We start from the raw sequence: 20255 nt of genomic DNA on the forward strand, positions 1-20255 counted from the left end.
CCTTGGTTCTTTTAACTTCCTTTCTCTGAGGGCTTATCTATACCTGAATTTACTCAGTAGTCTTTGACCTTCAAGTCACTGAGAGATTACATTAAAAAAAGTGACATAATGAAGAGAGAAATTTGCTTCCAATAACAATGCAGTTTTTGTGTTCATAGTATATTCCTATGTTTCACAACAAAATTATTTTCCTTCATGTTGCATTTCCACTTAAATATCAATTTAGGATTGGTAGTGTTTTTGTATTAGGAATAGTGTGGTCTGTAAAAACTGCAAGAATTTTACCAGTGATATAGATAGTAGTGAAATGATTAAGTGTATAAAGTAGACCTCCTATCCATAATGCCTAGGAGCTTCATGACTGGTTTCTTTCCAAACATTAAAAAAAAAAATTTATCCCACCTTTACTGATTCTTTTCAACAGTAAATTTCATCTATGCTTAAGATGAACTCTTATCAATGCCATGCTAGTATATATAGACACACACACTTCAAGTTACTGTATATGAATCTTCCTTTTTAGGGCACTATGGATGAATCCGTATCTTTTTTGTTCTTTGCATTGTCCATATATGCTTCATAACATGATCAATAATTTGTAAGTTGCTTCAGATGTTTTTAAGTTCTTTAAATTATATCATACATAATTAAAAATCTTTTAATTTTAATTTAATTCTTTTAATTTTAAAAATTAGACATGAACATTTCAGTATACAAAGAACAAAAAACAACCATATGTGAAACTGAACTTTTGTCAGTTTTTTTTAAACAATAGCAAAAAAATCCTGCTGAAGTCTATGGCTGCCTCTAAGCTTCCCTCTTCCAACTAATTTGTATTTTTTAAATGTTCCTTGCTTTATCTCTTATTTTTCAGTACTTCATAGTGTTTAGTACACACTATGTACTCATTAAGTATTTGCTGAATAAATCTTACCCTCAAATTTTTGCAGAAATTGATCTTGTTTTTGGAACAAAAAGTTATAAGGAATTGATATATTTTTCTCTTCCTTGCAACTAATGCTTTAAGGATCTTATCTAAAAAAAACATTAGGGGCAATATTTTATAGTTTCTTTGCTTCTTAGGTTTCAATAGAGTCAGCCACCCTCTTAGGAAATAGTTCATAGTTTTAGATTGCTGTTGAGTGGTCACAAAGCTTGAATGAATCTTTATTTTTTAGTAGCATCACATTGAATTTAGAAAGTTGCCATTTTGTGACAACTATTAGTATGGAAAAGTTAGGAGCAAATCAGATGTTATACACAGTTCTTTTACACAGAGATAGGAATTTTAATGTTTTAGGGATATCTATTGATGTTTAGTTTGTTTTATAACCATTATGTCATTTTACTGCATAGAACTATAAAATATAGGATTAGAAGGAACCTTAGTGATATTCTTATTCATACTTTGACTTGTCAAATAAGAGAAATAATAAGCAGAGTGGTAAGGAGGCCTTGCAAAAAAGATCATGAACCCCAGGCTCTCTTTGACTCTAAAATCCATTCCTCTTTCCATTATACCACATTGCCTTTCAATACATAGATTATGGTTGGGAACTAACATGACAGAATATTAAATTATTTCACTTTTCAGTCCTAAGAGATTTGGTTACTTGCCTTTTACAGTCATTATCATTGCAAGTGTCAAAATCATCCTTTACCCCAAATGCTTTTTAGATGATGTTTTGAATATGTTTTCAGTCTTAATACCAAACGTGAGAAAAGAGTTTCTTAGATTCCTAATTTTCTCTGGCTCTAATTTGACTTATCAGGAGGATTTAGGTTCATGCAACAAATGTTTATAGTGCCTTCTGTATTCATTATTCTTTTAAAATGGACAATTTTAATCCAATTATGTTGTTGGCTTTTATCTTAATATTATTGAAATAGTTTATTTACTGACATCTTAATTTCTAACTCTTATCACACTTTCTGCCATGTCTACATATAAAGAGCTATCCCTAATAGGAAAGAGAAAAAACATTCAACAAAACTGACAAACATGATAGTATATGTAATATTGAATACCCATAGCTCCCCATCTCTGCAAAAAAGGGAGGGAGGAATATTTTTGTTTAATTCTTCCCTGATACTTGGTTTGGTAATTATAATTACACAACTTTTCTTTTTTTCCTTTTTATTGTCTTTTTGTAGATGATATTTTGGTTCTGCTGATTGGATTCTACATTGGTTTCATTTAAATCTTCCATGCATCTCTTAATAATTGAGATTCATTTATCCTTTTTATTCTTAAGGTGCAATAATGTTTCACAACATTCATATTTGCTTAGTGATTCCCTAGTTGAGATTCCATCTGTTTGGTTGATCCTTCTGTTTATTTTAGTAACAGAAAAGAGAGAATAAATTATTAAAAAGGAAAATAGTTTCAAATAAAATTTACTAAGTCTCAAACCAGTACCATTAAGACTTCTTTGTGTCCTTTCTATTCTTTTTCATTGATGTCTTCTTAAATTTTTTATGCACTTATTTTCATAGTTGATTGAATAGAGTAGCGGAGTATACAGAGGCACAAAATCTGCTCCCATGTCCCTTTTTATAATAAACAGAAGCTGGTCTCTGCCTGCTTCTTGTCCTTGATGCTTTTCCTGCCCCAGTTTCTATGGAAACAGCTGAGCAGAAGAGTGACAACTGGAGGTTTTCTGAATAGGTGAGTAGGGTTTCCATTCTGCTTCTCTGTGGCAATGATATTTCTTCTTATCCGACAGTGAGTCAGCTTTTTTCCCAAGTTATCTAGGAAAGGGTATCATGATTAAATTGTTTCTTAATAGAATATCCTGGGATTTTGAAAAGCCTTTTCTATGGCTATAGCTTCATTCTAAGTTTTTCTTCCAAAATCCAGTTTCTCACAATAATGAGGAATTACTGTCTTTAGTTTCAAATCAGGAATTTTCAGACTATTGAGTAACAAGGGGCAGGTACTTACTTTTGTTTGCATTAATTTTTAACTAATGTTTTTTATTGTGGGTACAAATTTGATTAAGGTGTCATTTACATTTGTTATTAGATTACTCTTTCATGATTACCTCTAAGCCTCAAGAAGATTTTTTGGATTTGAAAAAGATCTAGAAAAGAGCATCTTAAATGGTTGTGATAGGACAACTTTTAAAAGATTAAAATTTTCACCTGGATAAATGAAGGCTAAATGTGGATGTGATTTGAAGTCTATAAAATCATATATGATATTGGTAAAATCATCCTAGGTTTATTCACCAAATATATTAATAAGTAGAATGAAGACTTAACTCTTTGAAACTCAATTGATCATTCAATTAATATTAAGTGCCTATTCTGTACTAAGCACTATATTGTGTTAATTGCTAGAGATAGAAAAAGAGGCAAAAGACAGTTAGTTATCCTGTGGCTCACTAAAATCAAACCAAATTTTAATTGTGCACAAAATAAACTAGAACTCATTAAAGAAATAGTGTGAGTTTTAAAATAAAGTTTGGTTTAAAAGCAGTTTTAAACATAAATGAAGTGCTAGGTCTTGTATTGATTTATTAGGAAAAAAAAACTAGTATGTATTATGGTTTTGACCTTAATGTTATCATCTTAAGGAAAATAGGAGTGTTTCTTCTAGAACAGAGACAGAGCATTGTGAACTTGGATAAATCTTGGGGCCAATCTAGTTGTATTATATTTCTCCTTTAGGGTAGATAGCTCATTTTTAAAGTTAAAATAATACAAAATATTTCTTAAAAGTAACTGCCAGTCTTAAAATGGGCAGGCTTTTTTAACCCCCTCTGTTATTTGGGTTTCGTTCCCCAAACTGCCACTTTAGACCTGTTTCAGTCCTAGGAATACTGGTGTTTGTAGAAAAACTTTTTGATAACTGCAGAGTAAATGGATTGAGACATATGTAACTATGTGAAGGCCAAGGCTATTAGGTAATATTCCAAGACTATAACTTTGTGGTATTTTTAGACAATGTGCTGCGTATTGCCTGTATGGGTGAATTGAATGATAGGTAAATCCAAGAACTTTGCTTCAATGTGAGAAAAGGCTTTTTGAATAGAACTGTTGAACAAACAAAATGGGCCAAAATTCACTTGACTTGGGTGGATCAAAGAATGTAATATTGCCTAAAATCTTCCTTCAATACATTAACTAAACTGTTTTTTAATTGTTGAGGAAAATCAAAATTTTAAAGAATAATTTAAAAATCATTTGGAAATATTAAATAATTTTTATTATTACTTGGCTATCATAGAAGTTGTTCCAAATTACCTTCCTTGAGAACCTTTTCAGTCTTGTTTTTCTGTGATTTCATCCATAAAATGTAAACATTTCCATAATGTTCCTCTGCCATACAAGGAAGGGAAATTTTTCAGTTATATATATAATTATGTAAATCTTGGACCTTTTTTCCCCCAGAGTCTGGAGTGGCATTTATATTATTTTAAATATGCTACTTTGCTGAACATTTTCTCTCTCCAGACTCTTCCCATTTCTCTAGCAACTAGAGAGAGAGCACAGATCCATTAAAAATTTTTTTTTCAAAGATATTTTCCCAATTACATGCAATAACCATTTTCAACATATGTTTTCCAAAATTACAAGATCCAGATTGTCTTCTTTCCTCACTTTCTTCCCTCTTCTCAGAGATGGTAAGCAATTTGATCTGCATTATACTTGTTTTAACATGCGAAACATACTTCTGTATTGGCCATTGATGTAAGAGAACACTCATATAAAACCAAAACCCCGAAATAATAAACCCATGAATAAATTAATGTGAAAGATAGTATGCTTTGATCTGTAACTCCAACAATTATTTCTCTGGAAATGGATAGCTTTTTTTGTCAGAAGTTCTTCAGAATTGTCTCAGATCAGTCATTGTATTGCTGAGAGTAGCAAAGTCCTTCGCCACTGATCATTGTACAGTATTGCTGTTACTGTGTACAATGTTTTCCTGATTTTGCTTATTTTGCTCAGCATCAGTATCATGTAGATCTTTCCAGCTTTTTGAGAAATCATCCAGATCCTTCTTCAAAATAAGAAACTGACCTAAAGAAAGAACTTTTGAGTAGTGAGAGAGGGAATTTGAAACTATAGCTTCACAGAGAATGTAATGATCTCATTGATTTCATGTTTATGTAGTATTGTTAGAGAATCTACCTCATGACAGTCAACAACATGCTTTATTGATTGATCATTTCTACTGTCAAATCAGCATTCTACCTTAATTAGAAAACTATAGTGGCATGGCTTCCCTGAATAGATTTACAAATCCATTATATGTTGAAAAGGCCATTGTCTTTATCTTTTATTGAATAGAAAGGTCCACTCGTATATTAGTAATCGCTGAAATATTTTTGAATGATTGAAGGCTACATTGGATTGTTATTGATAAACTGACAAAAATGCATCATTATTCAGCAATAAATATTAGTGTTAGCATATAAATGTTTGATAAGTTATGTATATGGTACTGTTGTTAATTTGCTAACTATATATTTTAACACCTTTATTGTGAAGATCCTATTGCTAAAAAACTTTAAAATTGGAGAATGGAGTCATTTTTGGATGATACAAAAAGATATATATATATATATATATATATATATATATAGAGAGAGAGAGAGAGAGAGAGAGAGAGAGATCTATATATATACATATACATATATATGTTCATATATATGTACTTTTTATTTTCCTTAGCCAAAGTCTTATAAATGGAGAGTAAGTCATAATATCTACCCCATCCTGCTTATATATGTTGAATTATGTTAGATTTATTCTATTTTTTCATCTGTTTTTAAACAAGTTGTTTTAATATACTTTTAGAGTGGAGTCTATAATTGGGATTAAACTGTAAGAGAATTGCTTCAGTCAGGCTTAGGGTTGTAAAAATTAAATTCAGGTCACTGGGAGGTGATGTAAAACTAAACAACATTAATAGAGAGAGAAATTCTCTTCCAACAGGGTACACCAAGTTCAGTGGTTTTTTTCTTGCCTTAGGTAAGCCAAATAATCACTTGTAGAAAGACTTGTTTCATTCTTTTTGGCTTCATTCTGAAAAGGTTAGTAGAACTTATAATTTTTCTTTATAACCTATTGTGAATCTATTTTCTGTGATTCTGGCTGGTCAGTTTTTTAAAACTTATTTTTAAATTAGTATTTTTAAGAAATTTAAACCCATACCTTCTGTCTTAGAATCAATATTATGTATTGGTTCCAAGTCAGAAGAATTGTAAAAGCTAGTGACTTGTCTGGAGTTACATAGCCAGGAAGTATCTGAGACCAGATATGATAAACCCAAGATCTCCTTTCTTTAGGCCTGGTTCTCAATCCAGTGAGCTACCTAGCTGCCCCCCAGGCAGTTTTTAAAGCTGTTCTATATTAAGTCTGTTCTTGGGACAACTACATATATATGCTTTATACCTATTGTGAGAAATAATATATTTTATTACATTAATTTTTAATTAATTAATTGCCTACTATGTACAAAGCACTTTGTAAGTCAAAGGTGAGATAACAGAAGTTTAGTTAAGATTTGGTTTTTTACCATTTAAGGCAAAGATAGTGAGATAGTGGAGAAAGATTTATACAAACAATGGTAACTACAAAATCAAATTATGTGGTCAGTGTACTAGAAAGTTGCAATTTGAGGTCTGATTTTTATTGGAGAGGAAGGTTGTCACAGACAGGAAGAATCAGGTAAAGTTTAACAGAGGAGTTGCAAATTGAATTGGGATTTAAAGGATAGGGAGTAATTTAACAGGCAAAGGCAGGGTTGGAGGTGATGTTGATGAGAGGTATTCTAGTCAGAAGAAAAGTATAAGCAAAGAAAGAGTTTATGACTATGCAGGGAATATTCAGTGGGCACATAGTATATGGTCTTGAATAGTCATTAGTGTCAGGGCCACAAAATTCTCATGGCTAGCTTCACAATGACAGCCATAATAGCCTTTGGTTTTTGGCATCATCTGGACTCAGTTTTAGGATCCTTTCACTTCTTTCTAAGTCTTTGCTTCCTCATAAGTAAAATGAAAGCGTTATTCTAGAGGACATTGAAAAGCCTTTCCAGCTTGAAATTTATAATCCTTTGTAGTTTACACACTTCAGTGAATGTTAATGTAATTTGCAAAGTACTTTTTATAAAACAGCTCTGTGATGGAGATAGTGATGAATATTGAATTATGAAATATGAATATTATTTATGTATTACAGATGATATGATGTTGAAAGTTAAGTGACTTGACACAAAAATTTAGAAGGTATCAGAGCCAGAACACAAAACCTCAGGTCTTCTGATCCTTGAGTCAAGTGATTTATCCACTCTGCAAGGTTATGGGGCTAGAATTTAATTCCCTAGGCAACAGGGAACCGTTGCAGGCTTTTCTTAACCTATGAGTATCATGATCTTTATGAACTCTGCATGATCATTAGTATGGCAATAAAGGATTGATTGGAAGGAGAGGAGAGCTGACAAGGAATCTGTTAGGCTGTTAATGGTAATGAGAGCCAATACTGAGGTGGTGGCAGTGAGGATGGAGAGGAGACAGATGGAAAATTTAGTGTAGAGGTGCATTTGGCAGGATTTGGGGACTGATTATATATAAGAGGCAGTACAGATGGATGAGTTCCAATGGTTTGAATATGGGAGCTTGGATAAAAATAGCGATGCTGCAGACAGAAATAGTAAAGTCATCGCCTCCATGAAGACTTCTCTGGACTTCTCCAGTTGTTGGTACTCTTTCTTTCCTCAGTCTTCCTCGTATTATACTAATATGTGCATAAGATATTTGACCCTAGCTTTCTAGTAGAATGTAAGCTCCTCGAGAATAATTTATTTTAGTTTATTAGCACCTAGCACAACACTTTGCACATAATAGGAATATTAATAATAGTTGATAAATTAAAACAAAAGCTCAAAGAAGGAGAATATTTATGGCCTTATTTAGGATGCCAGTAGGACAGTTAAACAGACATGGCATATAAGCTGTTGACAGTGTTGGACTGGAACTCTGAAGAAATGTCAGTACCAAAGAGAGAGAAATGGAAATTATTTCTGTAAAGGTGGTAGTTAAAGTTACCGTAGTGAAAGTAATTTCCAAATAAGAAAGTGGTAAGGAGTAAAAAACAAAGAATTAGAAGCTTGCTTTTTTTTTTTTTTAATTGCTTTAGATAGACCTCTTTAAAACTGGATGAAGTGCTTCCTACTTCTAGGAAACTGGAATTTGGCAACCATTGAATCCATTTTTACCATATTAATCATATACATGGCTATTTTTTATAGTGTGTTATGATTTATAAACTGTTTTACTCATATCAGCCTTAGTCCTTATAACCATGTAAAGTAGGTGCTATTACTATCTTCGTTTTGTAGATGAAGAAACTGAGGTTGAGCTAGATTACATGGCTTCCCCAAGGCCAAATAGCTTAGTGATGTCTGAGGAAGGATTTGAACTCAAATCTTCTTGACTATAGCACTCTGTTCATTGTATCACTTGCATGTTTCAGTTCTATATATTTTTAAACCCTTACCTTCCATCTTGTATGAAACCATACTATGTATGGGTTCAAGGCAGAAGAGCAGTAAGGGCAAGACAGTGGGGGTTAAGTGACTTGCCCAAGATCACACAGCTAGGAAGAATCCAAGTTTAGATTTGAACTCAGGATCTCCTATCTCTGGGCCTGGCTTTCTATCTACTGAGCCAGCTAGCTGCTCCTGTGTTTCATTTGTTAATAAATAATGTTCATGATCTTATAACTTCCAAATTCGTATCAATTTTTATCTTTCCAGAGAGAAGAATCCTAATTTTTAATCTGTACTCATAAGAGCTTCCTTAAACCATATCTTTCATCATTTCCACTTTACTTCTAATAATTACTATAGCAACTCCTTCAAATCCTGTGTTTTGAGTTACAATAATTTATTCAAGTCTGGGTCATTATAATTTGAACAAAATGTTGGAGATTTATTATTTCTATTTTGTTTATAATACCTCTCCATTGTTGTATTGAATTCTTTAAAAACCTGTAACAGCATATTAGGTTGAATTAACATGTTATTGTTGTTAGCTTGCTGTTTAGCTTAATGCCTACAAGGAACAGTTTCTTTTGAGATACTTGGATCATAGTGGATACCTTTCATTTCTTACATATGGCCAGGTTATTTTCCTCCCAAGTATTTTTGTTACAAAATAGTTTTTTTTACTAGTCATTTGCTGCCTTTTTGCCTGCCATATAGATTTTTAAAAATCTTCCAGCCTTTTTTTTTTTTAATCTTTTGTTTGACTACTTCACTACTCAGAAGAGCTCAGACCAAAGAGTTTGGTCTATTCACAGAGTTCTATCTCTCTATCACACATTATTTGTAAAAAATGTTACATCAGACTGTTTGCCACTAATCCTTAGGAGACCTCATTATTAACACTTCCCTTTCCAGAGAGACCTGCTTATTTAACTCTTACTAATTTTCCTGTTTCTAAACCAGTTCCCTGTTAGGTGACAGAACAAAACAGTTCTATGATGTTCTAAGCCTTTGGTGTGGACTCATGTCAAAAAAAGATACTATAAAAATCTAAATAACTAATCTAGAGCTGGAAGGAAGGGGACCTTAGACACTATCTGTTGCACATCTTTTATAGTTCAGCACACCTGGCACTTGGGGCCCATGAAGGTTAAATGACTTGGGGCACAAGTAGTAAATGTTAAAGAAGAGATTTGAACCTATGTCTCATTATGCCCAAGCTAATATTTTTTCTACTGTAACCATACTGCCGCCTTCCTTTTTATCTTAATTCATCCCTTCAAAAATGCTTATTGACATTCCTTAAATAGAATCCATGTAGATAAAACATTTTTTTTCTGCTTTGTTATTATGCTTTGGAAGTAAAGATAATCTAGTTCTGAAATCCAGAGATTTTCCCTTCCCTCTGCTAGTTCTTTCAGAATGGCTCTATCCTACCCCTGAATAGGTGTATTTGGGAAGAAAGGAGTATTTTAGTGCTACCTCATGTTATGTAGGGCTGCTAGGTGACATAGTAACTGGAGGGCTGGCCCTGAGTCAGAATCTTCCTGAGTTCAAATATGGCCTCAGACATTTCCAGACTGCTACCCTGAGCAAATCACTTAAACCTGTTGGCCTTAGTTTCCTTTTCTGTAAAATAAGCTTGAGAAGGAAATGACACACCACTTTAGTATCTTTGCCAAGAAAATCTCAAATGGGATCTTGAAGAGTTGGGCACAACTGAACAACAAAAAGTAATAGTAGCAGAGATGGAATGTGAGCCCCTATTATTCAACTCCGAACTTTTCAGGACTTCTATTGTCATCATTCTTTCATAATGATCCTGAGTTTTCCAAGGCTATACTGGAATAGTGTTAAGCTTTAGTGGTTCCTAAAAGGAAAAAAAAAGTCTTTGACCACAAACCTATTGATGAAATGTATGTTTTTTGTTCCAGTAATAACCTTGTTAAGTTTTAGAAAGAACTTGCCACCATGATAGTCACAGATTAATAAATCTTTTTGGCCATAGCAGCTTTTTTTTTTTTAATTTTAAATTTATTTATTCATAATATTTTTCCATGGTTACATGATTCATATTCTTTCCCTCCCTTTACTCCCTCCCACCCTTTTCCCATAGCCAGCGAGCGATTCCACTGGGTTTTACATAGATCAAGACCTATTTCCATATTATTGATATTTGTAATAGAGTGATTATTTAAAAGTCCACATCCCCAATTGTATCCCCATTGAACTTGTGGTCTAGGAAATGTTTTTCTTTGTTTCTACTCCCTCAGTTCTTCCTCTGTAGGTAGATAGCTTTTTTTCTCATAAGTCCCTCAGAATTGTCCTGAATCATTGCATTGCTACTTACTAGAGAAGTCCATTACATTTGATTGTGCCATAGTGTATCGGTCTCTGTGTACAACAAAGCAGCTTTCAAATACTGTATGTGTGCAGTTTATAGAAGAGTTATGAGTGGTTGAAGGGAATACCCATACCAACAAACTATGGATTCTTGAAGTATTACTATGATATTGGCAATTGTGCTGTCAATTTATATTTTTTCAATATAACCATTTAAATTTTTAGTTTCCTAATATGCCTATAGAACTGTGCTTTGAAAAGATACCTATTTTCATTCACAGGTAAGCTGAAAAAAATGTCTTGAATTATCCAATCATATCTTTATATCTTGATGCTTTTATTTTGTAAATGTCACAACTCCTTTTTGTTAATTGATGGCACTATTTTCTTTTTTCTTTTTCCAATTCTTTAATTGCTATTTGTATTCTTGGCTCTAATCCCAATATCATTCTCTGAAATTTTGGAATTTTTTTTTTTGGTAAATCTTTTTGGTTTCTTTTCTTTTAAATGGGAAGGATAAATTAATTTGAATTTTTTATAGACATTACATTGATCAGGAAAGATTCAAGTGTAGCTATCTCTTTGAAAAGCATCGTTGCCAATGGCAATCGTTATGTCTGTCAGCTGTTAAATTAGAATAGGTTTCTTGGAACAGATTTGTTTCCTAGGAGATCTGCATCAGTGTGAATATTCAGAATTCATTTTTTCAGGCTTTTCTTCTTGGTTGTCTTTAATTTCCATGGAAAAATTAACTTGATTAGTAAAATGAGTTATTTCTTTGGCTTGAAGTATGACATTGACTAACTAATTATGTCTTTACAATTCGTATAAACAAAGAACTAAATGTGTTTTCTTAGTTGCTTATAATATTCATCTACTCATTTAATTTCCTTACTGATAATGTAGGAAAGACATGACTGCTATTCAGCAAACTCTTTCCAATTTTACTTGTTAGAGGTGAATTAATGTTATGAAATACCCTTGTAAAGGGTCTCCTGTTTTATCTCTTGCCTTAGAAACTGGTTCCTAAGTCTGGATAAAAGTATGACATAATCGATGTCAAGGCTTGTACTGTAATTGGGTTTCTATGCTCTGATCCCTCATAGTAGTGGCCTCTGGTGCCTCTGGAAAAAAGAAAAGAAAAGAAAGACTAATGCCATTTCTCAGCTGCTATTCCCTATAAAGAATACAGGCTTAGGTATTTTTCCTGGGAATTTGATCAACAGCTGAACCCTTAACTGAACCTATGCATAGCTCTAGGACCAAAGGGACACTGGTGTGTTCCAGAGGCATCTTCCTTCCTTGCAGGCTCCAAGGTAATATTCAGCCTGATGGGATACTGGCGGCCATACAGTACCCTCAGCTAAATGTCCTGTGAACCTTTCTTAACTGTGGGATAGAATGATTTACAGATATGTCTTCAGTTAGCAAGCTCTCACAACAGTGCCCTCAACCCTGGCATCTTCAGCAGTGCCAACCTGCTTCTAACATACCTCAGCCAAAATGAATACTGCTTTATCATTCTCTTCCCCCAACAAATACAACTACTCTCACACCCATGTAAAGATTGGCTTGATTTTATCACCTCACTGTTGGTAGTAGTAAGCACATGTCTGCATTAGGGAAAACTTTAGATATTTATGGGGTGGTCTACCCTAGGAAATTTTTGAGTTTCGGGACAAGATCATATTGAACCTAAATACCATCCCTAGGGCTAATTTACACCCTTTAATATAAGGAAAACAAAAAAATAGTATAGAGATAGTTCATATAGTTTTCTAATTTTGTGATTAAAATGTGCCAACTTCCCCCACCCCTGGTAAGCCTTCAGTACCAGCAAACTTGTATCCTATTTTACAGTGCTGCTCTGACCACATGTCACATGTTAATTAGGTTTGTGCTAGAGGTTGTTGCTAATTGCATATTGCTAATTTCTAAACTAGTGCAAACATACTCAGCAAAATACTATACTATTTTCTGTTGTTAAAATATCCTTTTGTCAAGGAAAGAGAATAGCAGTTGATCAAAATGGGTCTTCCAGATCTGAGTCGTATATTTCATTTTTGTTTGAATGATCTCGTTTTAAGCTTCATTCTTGATGGGTTTTAATCTTAATGGTTTGTAGATGTATAGCTATCAATGGCCAATATTCAAATGGAATGACTTCTAAATTTTATCTTAATCTTGTTCAAATAATACTTTAAAAAACTATTCTTTTATGGTTTCCTGATGGATGATATAGTCTTTTGAAGAAACTTGTAAACTTGTTTCTTCTCTTCATGTAGTATAAAATAGTTTGTACTCTGGATATAGGCAATGACATATTCATTTTTGTTTCTGGTGACATTTTTCAAATTGAGTAATTCTAAAATTCTCTGATAATTTTGGAAAGCTGTTTTCTGAGCCTTGATTGTTAAAACTTGGGCTTCACAAATAATTCTAGAAGAAAAGATGGATTGCAGCATTTCCATTTAAATATGTCCTGCCATTCCCACAAATACTCATATTTTGAGATTTGGACATGGCAAGTATTGTATTTAGTGTATCTACTGTTAAAACACTGCTCTTTGGAAGGGTACGCTTTTCTGAAACCTTCATTAAATCATTAATAACCATATCCTATGGAAAAGGTTGTAATAAATGAAATGTCATTTTAAAGCATAACTTCATATGTACATTCATTCAAGTTTAACTTTTGAGGGTTTAATGTAAGGTATATTTACATTAATATTCTTTTGGTCCTCCTTTTTTTCAGTCCGTATCACTTCATACAAGTCTTACCATGTTTCTTTCGATTTCTTTTAACAGTAATATATGCCACTTTTAAAAACTAACCCCCAAATTATTATCCTTATTTAGTTCCAATATTTTTGTTAGCTTAAAGAGTGCAGCTATAAATGTTTTGTTATATATAACATTGATCTCCTTATGTTATATTCTCAGTAGTGTTCAAGAGATTAAAAGTCAGTTCTATAATGACTCCTCTCAGATAATTCCAGAATGGTCGAACCAGTTCACATTTGTCAGCAGTATATTAAATGTGCCTATCTTCCTATAGCTCCTTCGCCATCCACTATTCCTGGTCTTCTTCATCTTTGCCATTTTGAGGAGTATGAAGTAAAACTCAGTTGTTTTGTGTTATTTTTATTTGTGATCTGGAGCAATCTTTCATATGATCATTGCTCATTTGTGTTTCTTCATGCAAAATTTCATAATCACTGGCCACATTTAGTTGAAGAATGGCATTTGATCTTGCATATTCGTATCGATTCTTTCTATAGCTCTTTGTTTCATTCCTATATATGACTTTTCAGATATAACTAATGCCTAGTTTTTCCCTCATTCGGCATCTTCTTTTATAGCTACATTGGTTTTGTTAATACAAAAAGTTTTTTTTTTTACATTTTACTTAATCAAAATTGTTTTATTTTCACCTTTATGGCCTCTTCTATCTTTTGTTCACTTAAGAATATTCTCCTGGCCATAGTATCTCTTTTGTTCTCTAATTTCATTATGATGTAGCCTTTTGGTTTTAGGGCAAACAATTCATTCGATGTATGTTGTGTGTTATTTGGAGTAAAATGCTGTATTATAAATCTAATTTCTGCCAAACCAGAGCATTGCCTTCTTCTTCCAAAATTGTCACTTTAAAGACAGTTTGGTGAATTGGATATAGAGCACTGGGTTTAAAAGCTAGAAAGGACCTAGGTTTGAATTGCACACCAGACACTGTACTAGCTGTGTGATTCTGGGCAAGTTGTGTAACCTCTCTCACTGAATCTGTAAAATGAGTAGGGGGGAGAGTTGATGATAAAAATGCCTACTTTGTAAAGGTCCAATAACATAGCATAGGTAAAGAGCTTTTGCACGCCTTAAAGTGCTATATAAAGCTATCTACATAAGGAACACTGCAATCAGATATAACAATCATTTAAAAATATGCATCAAAATTGAAGTTTAACATGTTAAGTGGAAGACACTTATTTAAAGAAATGCTGTTATGTCTTTTAATTAAAAATAATATTGTTTATGTTCTGCAAAGCCAGGTTTTTATATATTTGATTCCCTTTTTTAAAAAAAGGAGCAGTGTACTTAGAAATAAATGAAAGCAACTGTAGGAGTAGAAACATAGAAGAAAAACAACTGCTTGATCACATAGTTTGATGGGGATATGATTGGGGATATATAAACTCTAATTGATCACTCCAGTGCAAATACCAATAATATGGAAATAGGTCTTGATCAATGACATATGTAAAACCTAGTGGAATTCCATGTTGGCTATGGGAGGGATTTGGGGGAGGGGAGGGAAAGAACATGAATCTTGTAACCATGGGAAAATATTCAGAATTAATTAATTAAATAAAGTTTGCCAAATTAAAAAAAAAGAAAGGAATGAAAGCACTGTTTATTAGCATGCCATTTCTGTCAAATGATAGCTGCTTACTCTTTTGGTGTTATCACAAAACATACTGGGGTATTTTCTAAAACATTATTGACAAAAATGAATTAAATTAAAAAGAATTAGAGTAATGAAAAAGGTTTGTGACCAATCTCATTTTGTTATCATTGCTATTAGAAAGGAAGAAATCCTGAGGATTATAGTAACAAAATACTTTCCTTTATAGGCTAGCTGGAAAATTGCATGTTATCAAATCCCATTTACCCACTTTTTCAGAACTTCTCTATGTTCACTCTGATCAATCTTTAATTCTCAGTTGCTTCTAATACTTCAGTCTTGTTTCTTTCAATTTTGTTATTTAATTAGGTCTATACTCTTTATCTTTTGGAATGGTGTAGTTAAGCGAATTATTTCATGGCCTAAGTTAGATTTAGGGGGATTTCTAGGCACCATCAAGGTAAAAGGTTTCCTAACTAATGAATCTTTGGCTTTTAACAAATTTTCCTCATGTTGCCTATTGATTATGCACATAAATAAATTCTAGCATTTACCATGAATAAGAAAGAGAATAAAATTAACTTTTTCATAAAGAAGACTTATTTGGTATATAGAATTTTTAGGTTCAGAAAGTTGTTTAAATGTTTATCAAAACACTTGGTAAGACCCTTGATTTTGTTTATGGTGAACCAAAGTTTTATTCCAGGAATAGTTTTTGAAAGAGATACCTACCTCTCATTCATGTTCAGTCTCCAGTTTGTTTCTTGCTTTGAATTTGATTGAAAACAGACGTAAGAATCCTTATTTGTGGAAATACGTTGCTATAAATGAACTGAAAACTTTGAGTGCATGTAGTAAGAATGGGATATACTTCTGGAAGGGTACCCCACAAATTCTGTAACTTCATTGTTTGGAAATTACATGATAGTTTTTAGAGAGGTAATTTAGTTTGGCATCTCTATAACTATTACACCAATAACAATAATAACAGTGACATCTATAACGATTACACCAATAACAATAACAACAGTGACAAACCACTTTCTCTAATGAAGCAAAAACAAATCAACACAATTAGCCTGGCTAGAAAAATATGTCTCAATCTCACAGATGGGTAGATTGCTTTTGTGTTTTTCATCTTAAAACTCCTCCTACAATTGTTTTCATTTCCCCTTTTTCTTATCTTTGCCAATCTCAGAGGTGTGAGATGAATCCAAGCTTTTGCTTTATGGAATATTGAATTGTGTTGGATTTTTCACAGGAAGAATGTAACCTTTCTAGACCAATCAATCTGTTCCTACAAGTGTGAGAATTTGTCTTTATGATACTTTCCTACGGTAAATTGGTATTACAAGTTATATAGAACTTTCCTTAACTTAGTCATTTGCTTGGACTGAATTTTCTTTCCATTCTTTTCCAGAATTTGTGGAGTTTGAAAATTTTTATGAAAAAAAATTTTTTAATTGTTCTTTTTTCTGTCCATTATGTTATTAAAGCAAAATACTTCTACATTCTGTAGGAGAAATTAATTAGGAATTACAGAAAAGTTTTTTTTTTAAACCCTTATCTTCCTTCTTGGTTCCAAGTCAGAAGAGTGGTAAGGGCTAGGCAGTGGTTAAGTGACTTGCTCAGGGTCAAACAGCTAGGAAGTGTCTGAGGTCAAATTTGAACCCAGGACCTCCCATCTATAGGTCTGACTCAATCCACTGAGCTACCTAGCTGCCCCTTTGTTTTCTTGTTATGGGACAATTTATAAAAGATCTAAGCAAATTTTTATTTCTTAAGTGTCACTGATAGAAGCTTTTAACCTTGTATAAAGGGACTGGACAAGGGGGTGTCAGACATTAAATCATTATTTTCTATGACTTGTGTGAAAAGCTGCAGACTGTCATGTTCTGGGCCCTTAAAGGACCATCAGGAGGGTGCTTTCCAATCTTTAGAACTTCATGGACTCCAAAAGAGGGGGATGAGAATGTTGAGACTGCTACCATAAATCTTTGAAAGTAAGCTAATTGAAAGTAGTGAGCTCTATAATTTGAGGTGCTAACAACCAGTGGAAAATTGAGAATCTAGGGAAATTGGAAAAATTAAGATTTAAAATGTAAACATTTGTGATTATAAATTCAGATTTGATCTGGTTGAAGTTTGTCCTGAAACTAATGTGTAAAATTGAGATATGTTCTCCTATTAGGATATTTATGAGAAATCAGAACTGAATGAAAAATACACTTGATATTTGGCATTACGTGGATCGGGAAAATCTGAGTGTAAATGCTTCCTAATTATATGACCCTGAGCAAGTTACTTTACCTCTGTCTCTGTTTGCTTCAGTTTCCTTGCCTATAAAGCAACAATAATAGCACTGACTTTGCAGTATTGTTTTGAAGATGGAATGAGATAATTGTAAGTGCTTAGCACAGTGCCTGCCACAAAATAAGTGCTATATAAATTTTATTATCATCCTTATTATCATTATTAATTGACCTCAAGAGGAAGTCTCCCTTAAAGCTTGAATAAAATAGACTTAAGTGTCATAGAAGCACGGATTTCAAAGATCACTTTAAGTCCAACTCCCTCATTTTTTCAGCTAAAGAAACTAGACCTAGGAAGTTATTTTCTGAAGGTTATACAGATAGCAAGGGTTACTAATGGGATTTGAAGCCAGGTCCTGTGATTCTCGTTAATATATTTTCCTCCATATAGTTGAAGCTTCTTTTAATTTAACTAGGTTTTAAATAAAAAAAAGTTGTATAACTACTGGTAAATGTGTTCACTTCTTTAACAAAGTGGGGAAAATACCTTTAGAATTTAAGATTATATTGTTAAATTAGATTTTTAGGATAAGAGATTTAAGCAACTATTAAAATACTTAGTTTTTCTGAATGTAGGCTTATGAGATTCTGTATAAATGAGACATCCAGGATATTGAACTTTATTGGATATTTTATGTAGTCCAGTTCTCTTGATTATAATGATTTTGATGGAAATCTTTCTAAAACATGGTAATTTACCTTAAGATATACTTTATAATTTTTTTCCTTTTTTCAGACTTAAGATATTATTATGGACAGACATCATTTGTTAATATAGTAGTAGATGTAGACAGGAATCTAGTTATAGATGGTGTAAGACAAATGACTGGGTTATCATGTTTAGTGTCCTTTGATTTCTCAGCACCATTAAAATATTGTTATTTTTATATTACTAATACAACAATGTCCTACCTTAATCTCCTAATTAGCTTCAAACCTCAATCATTTGGTAATGTGGTGTAAATTCTAAACATTTGTAAATGTATATTTTGTGAAGGCTGTAAATCACTAATGTTAATTCTTTCTAATCACAGTTAGAAAAATATACTTCTTAAGAGAAGATACCAAGCAACAATTTTCTAATGACTATTCATAAGATCAAAAATGTTAGAGTTAAAAGGAACCTCATTGGACACCATATCCTCATCCCTTATCGCTTATAGATGAGGAGACTGATGCTTAGAGAAATTATGACTTGCAGAAGTACATACGGGCAGTAATCATCAGGGGTAGTACTTGAACCCTGGTCTTCAGGCAAGAGTCAACTCTCCCTTATATCTTGGTTTCCCCAAATATTTGTGTTTTAAGAGAATTTAAGCACAAAATATTTAAAATACAGTTTAGATCAATTTTGCTGTGACATCCCTTCTTTGATAACATTTGACAGTTGGAATAAAACTGTAGTTGAATCAAGGTAACATTGGCAGGGAAAAAAAGAGAGAAAAATACTTCCAGATATTCTCAGATCAGGCTTTCAGTAGTTGTCTAGTGAGAGGTGCTATGCTGTCCTCTGGTAAGCCTCTGAGTTGACTTTTTTTTTTCCTGCTAAAAGCATAAACTATATTTTGGAAACAGGAAAAAATGGCTTTGTCTATTCATAGATTGACTTTAAACATTCTATGATAATTATTTTTTTATTTGAAAAAAGTTACTTATAAAGCTGCTTCTAAGTAAGAGTTCACCAACAGGGATAGTAGATAACTTAGGGATATTACTAGTTAGGCTTATTTGACTGTTCAAGTCTGAGTACTTTTAAGGTGGAATCCTGAAAGAACTACCAGGTGTGATTGCTGAGCCACCACGATATGATCTTTGGTTGCAGAGAGCTTGGGAGAGGATAAAGATTGTCTTATTCCACTCCCACACCCACATTCGACACACAGTGAGTCTATAAATGATAAGTTGGTAAAAAATAACTGATCTCTTGACAAAAAATTGAACATTTATCATACTAGAAAAGGAATTGGTGATCAAAAAGAGCTTTATGATTTCATCTAATTCAGGTCATGCCAAACTGATCTGATTTCCTTTTTTGACAGTTTTATCAGATATTCCATGGGTAAATTTACATAAGTTTCTGGAATGCATTTGACAGTCTCTCCTGATCTCTTTTTGGACAAATAGAGAGGCTTAATGTGCAATTAGAGGAATCCAAAATTGGTTGCAAGACTATACCCAAAGGGTAGTCGTTTATAAATGAATGTGTTGATGCTGACTTGGAAGGAGCTGTCTAGTGGAGTGTCTCTGGATTATGAAGCTTCCAATAGTCTCCTAATTGTTTTCCTAGTTTCCTTATTCAATCCTTTATGTAGCTGTCAATCTGATAATTTGTAAGGAAAAAATTGACCTCCACATTTAATGTACTTCAAAAGCATCATACAGCCTCTAGGATCAAATATAATTTCCAAAGTCTGAAATTTCCATCTTTGGCAATTTGCAGAGTACATAATGTGAAATATCAGTTTGTTTGGATTTACATTTCTTTTATTTGTGATTGGGAATATTCTTTTATATGGTAGTTAATACTTTACAATTCTTTTGAAAACTGCATATATCCTTTAATGACTTAACTGTTGTGGAATGGCTTTTGGTGTGTGTGGGGGTGTTTGTTTCATGTAAGAGTTAACTTTTGTAATTTACTCTTTCTCTTATTTGGCTAAGAATATATCTATTAACCATAGCTGTGAAGGCAGATTGTCAG

At 32.8% G+C, this 20255-nt stretch overlaps 1 protein-coding gene across 11 annotated transcripts in view; it reads left to right on the top strand.

The window, feature by feature from the left end:
- The window catches only part of ZFX (zinc finger protein X-linked), a 135614-nt gene that overhangs the window by 99146 nt on the left and 16213 nt on the right, over positions 1–20255 (top strand). The gene's annotated exons all lie outside the window — the stretch shown is intronic.

This window comes from Monodelphis domestica, chromosome 4 (genome assembly GCF_027887165.1).
Source record: "Monodelphis domestica isolate mMonDom1 chromosome 4, mMonDom1.pri, whole genome shotgun sequence".
In the NCBI taxonomy this organism is placed as follows: Eukaryota; Metazoa; Chordata; class Mammalia; order Didelphimorphia; family Didelphidae; genus Monodelphis; species Monodelphis domestica.